We start from the raw sequence: 11,851 nt of genomic DNA, 5'->3' as shown, positions 1-11,851 counted from the left end.
ACATAAGATTAATATATAAGGCATATCTATAATTTAGATACTTTTACATAGCACAAAAATAAGTGTTAAAAGTGAGTTATTCAGAACTCTAAATATATAGAAAAAAATAACAGGTGATATAAAGATACTGCAAAAATTAGCAAGGTCATATGCAAATCTGAAGATTGAGGAGCAGAGGACCATTGATCTCCAAGGCCTTTCCCAGCCCTCAGCCATGATAGCTCCTTACACTTTCTTTGAGAACTTTGCTCCCAGTGACTAATGTAAACAGCTCTCTCAGAAACAATAAGGCAGGAGACCCAAGAGTTGTTTCTTTATTCTCATCAAGGGAAAAAGAATCTTAAAAAACATTTTTTATTTTTGATGAGGACAAAGAAAAAGGATTTTATATGAGTTGACCAAAATGCACCAGGAGAGTATTGCTAGGAACAGAATTCAGGTCTTGCTCCCTTGGGATTGGCATTGACAGTTTTGTTGGGACCATTTGATGGCACATTTGTGACTCAAAACATAAATGAGCGCAAATTTTTTTCTTAATGACTAATACATACACATTCAGATTGAGATAGAAACTGCAGCTGCTCCCTCCCACTGCTCTGAGTTTGATGAACAGATGGCAGACTTCCTTGGAGAATGGACAGATTTAGGGCTGCCTCATAGGTAAAAATTGCATAAAGTTAGAACCCCGAAAGAAGTATATGTCATAAATATAAATGCATTTAAGAATTGCCAAAGAGAAAGGGTTCTGTGTGCCCCACAGCACCCAAACTATGGCTGTTTGTATTTAAAATATTAATGTTTCAGAAGCCAAGTATCATGCACCTTGATCGATAAATATACATAGATACATAAATGACTATTGTACCCAAGAGATGGAAGTTTCTTCTGGATGAGTTTTCCCCCCTAACTTGAAGACAACCATCCTAACAACTTCCTATTCACACAAAACTAAGTCCTAGGTTTTGGCAGCTCTTTCCTTCTTCGATAGCAGTCCAGAGAATTTCTTGTTATGTGTTGTTATCCCATAAGGCAAAATCAAATCCAAGGTGGGAGAAGGAGTTGTTGTTTAATGTGTAAAAAGTTTCAGTTTTGCAAAATGAAAAAGTTCTAAAGATCTGTTTGCCCAATGTGGATATATGTAACATTACTTAACTGTATACTTAAAAAAAAATTCAGACCTACACTAGAAAACATTAATCTAATATCCCAATAATCTAATATCCCAATAATCTTTAATTGAAATCAACCCTTAAAAAAAGCAAAATAAGAAAGGGAAATAAAGAGCATGTAGCATACATTTGCATCCAGCTAATGCCCTCTGGAGATAAGCCCATTAAGAGGAACTTAAGGCAGCTTAAACTGAGCAATGGGTGATAGAAATAGTCAGAAGAAACACAGAGATCTCTTACAAAGCATTTAAAAAGATCACATACCAAGAAAATCACTGATATCAAAGGATAGCTCTGACGGTCATCCACAGACCACGGCCTGTAGGTTTAGTGGGGGATAATGAGCAAGGTGGAGAGGTGCCCACGAGGTAATTTGACTACTGGTTAGATCAGAGCGCACTGAGGCCTCATCAGGAGGCCCATTCCAAATCTTACTATTTTCTTCCTCTTCTCCACCCAATGCTTCATCATTTATAGTTTTCATTTATAAGAAAAAGAAGACATAATTTTTAACCAGTAAACTGAGAGTCCAGAGCCTTATATTCACTGGACTGTGACTAAACAACAGTTCCCCTTGAAACTCTTCCTCTCCATCTCCTCATCTCTAAAGCAAGAGCAGGACAACAGAGGTCTAGGATCTCTTCCTGCACTAATAGTCAGTGATTGACAGAATGAAGAATATTAGCAAAGTTGGTTGTGATAATTGGTTCTCTGCCTCATCTCTTCAACCTCAATAATGTGCTACCTGACACTTCATGGGAAGGAGATCTTAAAATTACGCCTGGAGAATGATAAGCCTATTAGGAATTGCCAAGGTTTTAGGCACTGAAAAAAAAATTTGAGAAATAATATTATACCTTATAGATAACAATATGAAGAGGAAACAAGCAAAAAAATAGATATAACTGTACAAAAACTCTGAAAACTCAACAATAAGAAAACAAACAACCCGATTTAAAAAATAGGCTACAGCTTTAACAGAAACCTCACCAGAGATGTACAGGTGGCAAATAAGCATATGAAAAGATGTTTCACATATGTCTTTGGGGAAATGCAAATTAAAATAACAGTGAGATACCACTCTATACCTATTATAATGACCAAAATCTGGAACCCTGATGACACCAAATGCTGGCAAGGATATGGAGCAATGGGAACACTCATTCATCACTGGTGGGAATGCAAAATGGCACAGCCACTTTGGAAGAGAGTTTGGCAGTTTCTTACAAAATTAACATACTTTTACCACACAATCCAGCAATATTACTCCTTGATATTTATCCAAAGAACTTGAAAACTATGTCTACACAAAAACCTGCAAATGAATTTTTATAGAAGCTTTATACACAATTACAAAATTTGGAAGCAACCAAGATTTTCTTCAGTAGGTGAATGTATAGCTAACCGCTGGTTTAGCCACACAGTGGAACATTATTCAGTGCTAAAAGGAAATGAGCTATCACACCATGAAAAGACATGGAGGGATCTTAAATGCATATCTGTAAGTAAAATAAGCAATCCCAAAAGGCTACATACTGTATAATTCCAACTATACAGTATAACATTCTGGGGAAGAAAAACTATGGAGACAATACAAAGATCAGTGGTTGCCAGGGGTTGAGAAGGTAGAGACAAATAGGTGGAGCACAGAGGATGTTTAAGGCAGTGAAACTATTCGGTATGATGTCACAATGATGGGTATATATCATTATACACTCGTCCAAACCCATAGAACATACAACACCAAGAGTGAACCATAATGTAAATTATGGACTTTTGGGGATGATGATGTGTAATTGTAATAAATTTACCCACCTGGTTGGAGGTGTTAATATTGGGTGAGACTATGCATGTTGGGGTGGAGGGGGGAAGGGGCGGGTAGAAGGTAATTGGAAATCTCTGTACCTTCTTCTCTATGTTGTTGTGAACCTAAAATTACCCTAAAATTATATTAATAAAAATTTTTAAAAGACTAACTGAACAAGGTTACTAACAGCTAATAAACATGATCTATAAAATAGACATATCTGGAAATGAAGGAAGATAGGAACATAACATAGTGCTAACTTGAAGAGAATGAAGTCATTTTTAACAGAAGTGCCATAGAAGGTAGAAGTACTACCTTAATTTACAAACAATATAAGACAAAATATGGCAAACAGAACAAGATAAACAAATTGATATTTCTCAGGAAACTGATGAAATGAAGCAAATTCTTTTTTTAAACACTCAAGAAATAGCTTTACAGAGTTTCAAAAGTCTGGCACTCTCTGCATATCTTAAACATTTTGAGTCAGGAAATCAGTATAGCCACTAACAAATTATAATCATTGTTCTATTCATTTCTCTTAAATTGTTATTAAGTTATTTTATTATATACTCTAATTCAAGAAGGTTTCAAATATTTTAGTGCATTTGGCTTATAGCCAATTTACAGCAGTCACTATACTTAGCTTGTTTTAGTGTTGCCTCTTTAAAGCTTTTTCATTGTTGACCTCATTTTGCTATTTTTACTGGCCAGATAGAGGATGTAGTCAAGTAAATTATTCAGAAAGAAGGTGCTGGTGAAATAGTTTTAAGTTCTCTACACACCATAGAATGCCATTCTATGGCCTCACGAGCAAAGACACCCTGACTGGATGTTCTTCTTGGAAACCAATATTTTCTCTCAAAACTCTGTAGCTGCCTTTATTGTCTCTTACTTAGACTTTGGTGTCTTCAAAGAAAATCATCTGAGAAAAAGTATCATTTTTGTTTCCTTTATTAGTGTTATGTTTTGTATTCCTTTGAACTTGAGCTTTTTTCCCTTGTCCGTGTAATCCATGACAATTGAGAGAATGTAGTTTAAAAATAAGCTTTCCAAAAAAAGAATGTATTTATACCTATATATGTTTGTTATAAATTTTACTGATAAATGGATGTGCAACACACAAATTTTAAATATAATAAAATATATAATTCTCTTGATTCTAAATCCCAGGTAGCTCATTGATCTTCACTGAATGATTTTTCTTGATATTTTGTGACCTCTTGTTATATAGACATCCTTGATGACAATCAAGAACTGAGTGTGGTTCCAACATGACTGTTGGGTGATATGTCTTTTACACTTACAAGAAGAAAGCAAAATCACAAAGATATGTCAGAACTTCACTCATCTATCAATGACCTAATTTCTTTTCTCAGTATATGATCTATAATAATAAAAGTGTAATATGCAAACCAGCCAAACAGTGGAACAACATCTGGACATCCTTCTGGATGACCTTCCAGACGAAGCCAGGGCTTCAAGGGCTAAGGCAGCAGCTGGGAATGCTGCAAGGGCCAAGGCAGCTGGGGCTGTGAGGGCCTACCCTTGCATGAATTTTGTGCATCAGGCCTCTAGTATGTGTGTGTGTGTATATATATGCCTAAGCATCCGAACTGGTTGCTATGACACGCACTGATCACCAAGGGGCAGATGCTCAATGCAGGAGCTGCCCCCTGATCGTCAGGTCAGTCCAGTCCCACACCAGGAGTGCCACTCAGCTGACCCACAGGCACCAGATGCAGGGCTCACAGCTAATCCGGACTGACTGGGCACAAGACCACGGCAAATGCAGTGGGGCTGGGATAAGCGGGAGTGGCGGGTGGCATTGGACTGCCAGTTTCAGCCTGATCACTGCAGGCTGTGCCAAGGAACCCCACTGGTCCACGAATCCATGCACCGACCTCTAGTTTTTGAATAATATATTATATCTCTAATTTTTGTGCTTTTCTAAATATAATGGCTAATGACATGGCTCACTTTTAAATGTAATTTCCATGATTAAGGTTTTTTCCATCTACTTTCTGCAATCTAGACAATCAACAAAACAAACCAAGCCCTGATTTATAGCATCTGTTGATTTCAATGGTGTAAATACTCCAGCTATGGCTGATTTCAAATGACCACTGTGACATGACTGAGCACAGAGTTGGAAAGATTCAACAGCGCACCTTGATACTGGATTTTCTCCATACAGATGCAAAGCTGTAAGTAACCTCAAGAACATAGATGATAGTAAAATGTAGTAAAAATGATTGGGGAGTGATGTGTTGAGTATTTCTTGCCTTTTAAAATATAATTTACTTAATTGTAAGTTTATAAGTTTACATTTTTTATTATGGCTGTGTTTAATGACAAATTCATGGAATGTCAAAACATTTAAAAATCAGCTCTCACCCTGGCCAGATGGTTCAGTTGGCTAAAGTGTCCTGTACACCAAAAAAGCTGCAAGTCTGATTCCTGGTCAGGGCACATATCTAAGTTGCAGGTTCAATCCCCTGTCAGGCACAAATGGGAGGCAACTAATTGATATTTCTCTTACACGTATCCTCTGGTGAGAATGAAAATTAAAAGATCAGCTCTCAGGACCTGGGCCTATGCTGGGCTTGTAGTGTTGACTTAGCCTAGAATGTGGGAAATGCGATCTCTCTCTCTCTCTCTCTCTCTCTCTCTCTCTCTCTCTCTCTCACTCTCTCTCTCTCTCTCTTTCTCTCTCTCTCTTCATATTCTCTATCAACTTCCCAATAGTTTTGTTTGATCAAGTTTTTTGTTCTAGTTATTTTTGTTTCTGCCCCCAAGGAACACATATAATTCTGAAAATAAATCACTGATTCTCTATTTCCATGCCAATAATCTTACTTTCATCTTTCTTTGTTTAATTTACCTCTTTTCCCAGTGAGCCTGAGAAAAATATCTTTATGTTTGAAGGTTTCTAAAGTATAAATTCTACTTCCTACTGCTGTTGCATTCTGAGTTTTTGTCAACTTACAGTGTCTTATTATTATACTTTTAGTTAAGACATTTTCATAAGCACTTTTGTTTTTAAACCATTGTAAAGAAAACAGTGGTATGTTGTCTCCAGAAATTACAATGTGTAACTATATTAAGGAACATAAACCGCAAAAGAAACACAAAAGGAGAAAGGCAGAAAATCCAGTAAGTTCAATATAAGTTCCTTACATATGAAATAGATTGCAGTCATCTTTAATAAACTGTTACTATCTCCTACACTAGCCAAATTCCACACCTTCTTTCAAGTATCTAAAAGTTGTTTTACCAACTTTAATACAGGGGTGAGCAAAAATAGGTATATAGTTTTCATATGGAAAATAACACAATAATCAATAAATAATAATACAAGAATAAACTCTGTTTTGCATACTCACAACTCTGTGCCTACTTTTTCCCACCCCTATATTTATTATTAAAAAAAAGATAATGTTTAAATTTCAGTCTGATAAACTCAAGCTTACTAATAAAAAATTTTTGACAAGGGTATCCTCTTTGCTTTATTATTTATTTGTTTGTTTTTATTGATTTTAGAGAGTGAAGAAAGAAAGGAGAGAGAAAAAGAAACATCCATTTGAGAGAGAAACATCAATTGGCTGCCTCCTATATGTGCCCAAACCCAAGAGATTGAATCCACAACTTGGGCATGTACCCTGACTGAGGATCAATCCTGCAACCCTTGTTCTTGGGATGACACTCCAAGCAACTGAGCCACACCAGCCAGAGCTTGAATGAATGACAGAAAAACATAATAGAGGACTTTGTCACTTATGATAAAAAAAAAAAATAGAGAGAGAGAGAATAATCAAATTAAGTCTTAGTAGAGAACATTACCTCTAGCTAACTAGTTAGCCAACAAAGACTCCTTTGTAGTTTGCTAATCCATAAACTCAGTGTCCTTATAAAACAGGGCAAAGAATTTCAGCACAGTTTCTAAATAAACAGTATTTTTATATTTGAAGGATTTTTCTTTAAGTTTTTCTTAAGGTTGGCTTTCTTTTTAAAATAACATATTACTGATTTCACATTTTCCCTTTGTAAAGAGGGACTTATATTATTTTTCTCACAAATGCATTTTCTTTCTACTTCAGCCTGATCTCTCCTTATGAGTTTCTATTTCATAGATTTTGAGTCTTCTGGAATGATATCTGAAAGGAGAATGAGAATTCCCATTATTTTTTTTAACTTCTGGTTCCTTATCCTTAACTATGTTTAAATATGTACTGTACCCATTCTCAGAGCAATATACTTTCTCTGAGACTTCAGAATGTTTCTCTTCTTTCATCTTTCATAGAGCCTATATTGTTGTTTTTGATTTTCTCTTTCTGTATTCATTATCAAATTATGAATCATCCTTGTTTGCTAGAATACCTGTCCTCCTGAATGCTGGTTCTTAGATCTATACCTACAACTCAGTAAGCAAACCTCCCTCCTTCATTTTTTGTTTTGAACAGGTCTCCCTCATATGCATCTTTATTAAAATTACCTTCCATCCCCATTGCTTGATTCTCTGATATTCTGAGTTACTGGAGTATGTTTTAAAAAATCACAATACCTAGGATATCATGCTACCTGATCTTTTTTCTTAGTTCTCTAATCTTATGCAAGAGGACCAAAACTCTCAAGATTCAACACACTATTTCAGTCCCTTATTACATGTTGCTTTGTTCTTTTCTAGGAAGTTCAGGTTCTGAAAGGATTCAAGAAGAGCAGGGTGAATTTGGGAAGGCATAGTGCATTGGATCTTTCAAAAGCAAAATCCATGGAGTACAGAAATGAATAGCCAGTTCCTTTTTTAACAAATTTGAGCTTTTGTCCAGGGTGGAGGGGTAAAATATCTTCTGTTCTTTCAGATAGATGAGATAATACTGTTTCTAAGATAAAGTAGACAGGCCATCTATGCTTTTCTAAATACAGTTCCTTTGACAGTTAAGTACATATCTATGTATGTATATATGTGCAGATAGTGTCTATCACTTAGATATATTTGATCAAAGTTCAAGTAGGCATGGTTTCCACATTGTCACTAACAGTCAATTAACACTGATGCCAAGAGTGGGTGATGGATGAATGGGTAAAAAGATAGCAAGAAAGTATGGAATAAAGAGAATAAGGAAAGAAAGAAAGGAAGGAAGGAAGGAAGGAAGGAAGGAAGGAAGGAAGGAAGGAAGGAAGGAAGGAAGGAAGAGAGAGAGAAAGAAGGGAGAGAGGAAGGAAGGGATGGAGGGAGGGAGGGAGGAAGGGAGGAAGAAGGAAGGAAGGAAGGAAGGAAGGAAGGAAGGAAGGAAGGAAGGAAGGAAGGAAGGAAGGAAGGAAGGAAAAATATTGGAAATTAATATCCTCAGGGGAAAACCTCAGCCAACAGGGACTAGGTCCAAAGACTAAATATCCCAGATTCACTATCCCTATGTGGGACACTTCTGAGATATGTTAAACATGGCTCCTCAAAGAGTCCTCAACAGGATTGACATCTAGATGCCCGCAGCTCATTAACACACTTTTTATTGATTTTTCCTTACTCCCTTCACTTGTGTTTACAGCCTCTCAAATAAACTCCTTGCACTCAAGTGCTTATCTCAGTGTTGCTTTTGGGTGAATTTCATCCAAGACACAGATTCTATGAAAATTTTACAAAATTAATATTTGTTTTGGTTTGGGTTAAGAATTTCAGCCTGAGATTTCAGTCCCTTTCAGCTAGAACAATACTATGTTATTAGTCTTCAGATGGCAATGCCATCTCATAATTGTAACTCTTGAATATAAGACATTTGGGGGGGGAGGGGAGCCTAGCAATCTGAATCTATGCCAGTAACCTACTTTCTAACACACACTTTTGCCAGCCAATAATTAACTCCAATAATGCCTATCCTGCCTTGCAGACCTGTTTCCTGGAATACTCCCGTTTTGCAGAGGCCATAAACCATGAACCACACTCAAACTTCAGAGGGGGTTATCAGCACTGGTGCCAGGCCAGGCCTTTGCGTGTGATTTCATGTCCCCCATCCCAACACACAGGGCTTTTCTCAAAGCCCATGAAAAGTCTAGAAGCCTGCCACATTTGAGGGATAAAGAAACAGAAAGGTATAAAGGGAAAGCTTCCTTCATATTCATCATTCAGGCTTTGGAGAACTGACTCCCCTGAGTCACTGTACCAATACATCTGAAAATAAAGGGGTTTTCCTGAATCTCTGAGTACTCCTTGTGTGTATTTTCCAGTCGCCTGGTAAATTCCATATCACTCTCTTATTAGTTTTTTTTAAATATATTTTATTGATTTTTTACAGAGAGGAAGAGAGAGGGATAGAGAGTTAGAAACATCGATGAGAAAGAATCATCGATCAGCTGCCTCTTGCACACCCCCTACGGGGGACATGCCCACAACCAAGGTATATGCCCTTGATCAGAATCGAACCCGGGATCTTTCAGTCTGCAGACCGACGCTCTATCCACTGAGCCAAATCGGTTTCATCTCTTATTAGTTTTTAATTCATGTTCCTTATTTCCCCCTCATCCTTTGTTGGCCTGAACTCAATGGGCATGAGTTAATTAGAATTATTCACATAGCTGTGACTTCCTCTGATTCTCTCATTTTTCCCTCAGCCAGTCTGCAGAAAGACAGTTCTTCCCAGGATGTCTTTCCATACTATGAGCAGATGGAACAAGCTAATGAGAGACTGACTGATTTGACGATCTAGAGATCTGGGCTGTTTGCTTTTACTCTTTCCCTACATATTAAAATCAATACAATATAATCCATCCATAAGGATATAACAATGAATTACTGAGTTACCATAAAATTTAACTGGAGGCTTACTCTAATTCTAAAATCTCCATTAGGATTTTTAGAAGAATCATACATAAGTGACAAAAGCCGTAAATAAACTTACATATAGCTGGGTGGTATCTATAGAGGCCAACACTCACTCGAGCAATTTTTCACATTTGAATATTTTTTTAGGGCCACTCTCAAGTTTTTGATTGCTTTTTCAACTGTTTCAGAGTCATGTTGATTTTTTACTCTTTAAAGAAGAGGACTAAGATGATTGCTTAATTTTTTAAGTTGGAAAATATTATATTAGGAAAACATAAAGGGGGTCATAGAGGATCCAAGTACATCTGGAGAAAACTGCTGCTGTCAACACTGCCTGGGGCTCAAGGCCTGCTGCTTGTGCTATTTCATTTATAAAGAAGCAGATGGCACACAAGAAGCCTTTTCCTGCATTTCACTTGCTTACAACAAAAGCCCTAAAGCTCTGGCTTTGGACTAGTGTTTCCATGACTAAGCTATCTGATCCACTTGCCTTTGAGATTCAGGTTCAAATGAGGGTCACCTCAAAGTCAAACAAACACTTCCTAAGATGGCTATGAGATGATTGGCCTCAGGGGCAGTCAACCTCAGAAGGCCCTACCGTGCAAAAAAAAATTGGCTCAATTTTATACAAAGCCTCGATGAATATGAGGGTGGGACTACAGTCAGCTCCTCCTAGAGATTACTAATTATGCTGGTCACTTGGAGAGTGTATGAGTGAACTGTGCTGGAGTAGAATGTCATCACATGTCATGACCAAATGACCCAGGCACATTTCTAGGCGGACTTGAGTTTTTCTTTCTTGTCCTTCATCTTAAGGTTTACTTTTAAAGGACATAACATCCTCAGACCCAGGAGGTCCTCCTCACAGAGCCTTAGACACAGATTGCAGCATGGTCGAAACCACAGGCTAAAAGCGACTTCCTCAAAACTTACTGAAGAAACAAGACTGGGATAAGAAGTGGTTAGTGTCTCATTTTGGGGATCAGTCAGCTTAAAGTCCAATAAATGGTAACTAACATTTACTGAGCATTCACACAAACCAGACACTGCTCTGGGTGCTCTACATTCTTTGGCATGATGGCTTTCCCAAAGATGGCTACCACCACCTATTCATCTATCCCATATGCTCTTCTTACAGAACAATGCTAACATGTCTCCTAGTACATATCAGGACCTGTGACCTTTTCCCTTGACCCAGAATGGACTTTTAGGACTTCTTCATCCAACAGTATATGAAAAAGTAATCCCGGGAGATTTCTAAGGTTAGTTCATAAAAGGTAGCACACATTCGGTATGGTTCCTTTGGAACACTTGCTCTTGGAACCCAGTCTTCATGTTGTAAGGAAGCCCAAGCCACAAAGAGAGTCCAGATGGAAGTGTTTCAATCAACAGCCCCTGCTGAGGTCAAGATGATACCAGCCCCAGCCACCCCAGCAAGTACATCATAGACCCTGTATATGAATGGCCCACCTGAGCCAAACCAAGTATTAGAATCACAAGGAATAATAAAAATGATAGTTGTTGTTTAGCATTGTTTGGCATTATTATGTAGTAATAGGTCCTTGGAATACATATATAAACTTATTTTTATGTGAACCCATTGAAATAGGTATTATTATTCCTTCTTTCCAGATGAAGGAAAACTAGGGCATTGAATGGTTAAGTAATTTGCCCAAGTAAGTGGCAAAGCTTGGTTTCAAACTCAAGCAGTCTGGTTTATTGCAGCTTTATGTTCTTAAGCTATATTCTATGCTGCTTCTCATATGCTCCCCTCCCCTATAAAAAGACACTGAGAGCAAGAAAAAGTGACAAATCAGTGCTAAAGGGGATGGGAGAGAGGCTTCTCTTTCAAGCAGGTAGTATCCATCAGTGCAAAATTACCCTTAGCCATTAGCTACATCCCCACCTGGTAGACTGGGCAAGTACAAGTCTCTGGAAAACTGATACCCTTTGTACACCTGCAATGCCAGGAGCTGGTGCAGGAGCTGGCTCTGGGAAGCCCTTCACTTCACTCCACTCTCCTCTGCCTCATCTCCTTCACCCGAAGACTTACCT

This window comes from Pipistrellus hanaki (genome assembly GCF_964339955.1).
Source record: "Pipistrellus hanaki genome assembly, chromosome: 1".
In the NCBI taxonomy this organism is placed as follows: Eukaryota; Metazoa; Chordata; class Mammalia; order Chiroptera; family Vespertilionidae; genus Pipistrellus; species Pipistrellus hanaki.
The sequence above is the reverse complement of the archived record's forward strand: the minus strand, read 5'-3'. Positions refer to the sequence as shown.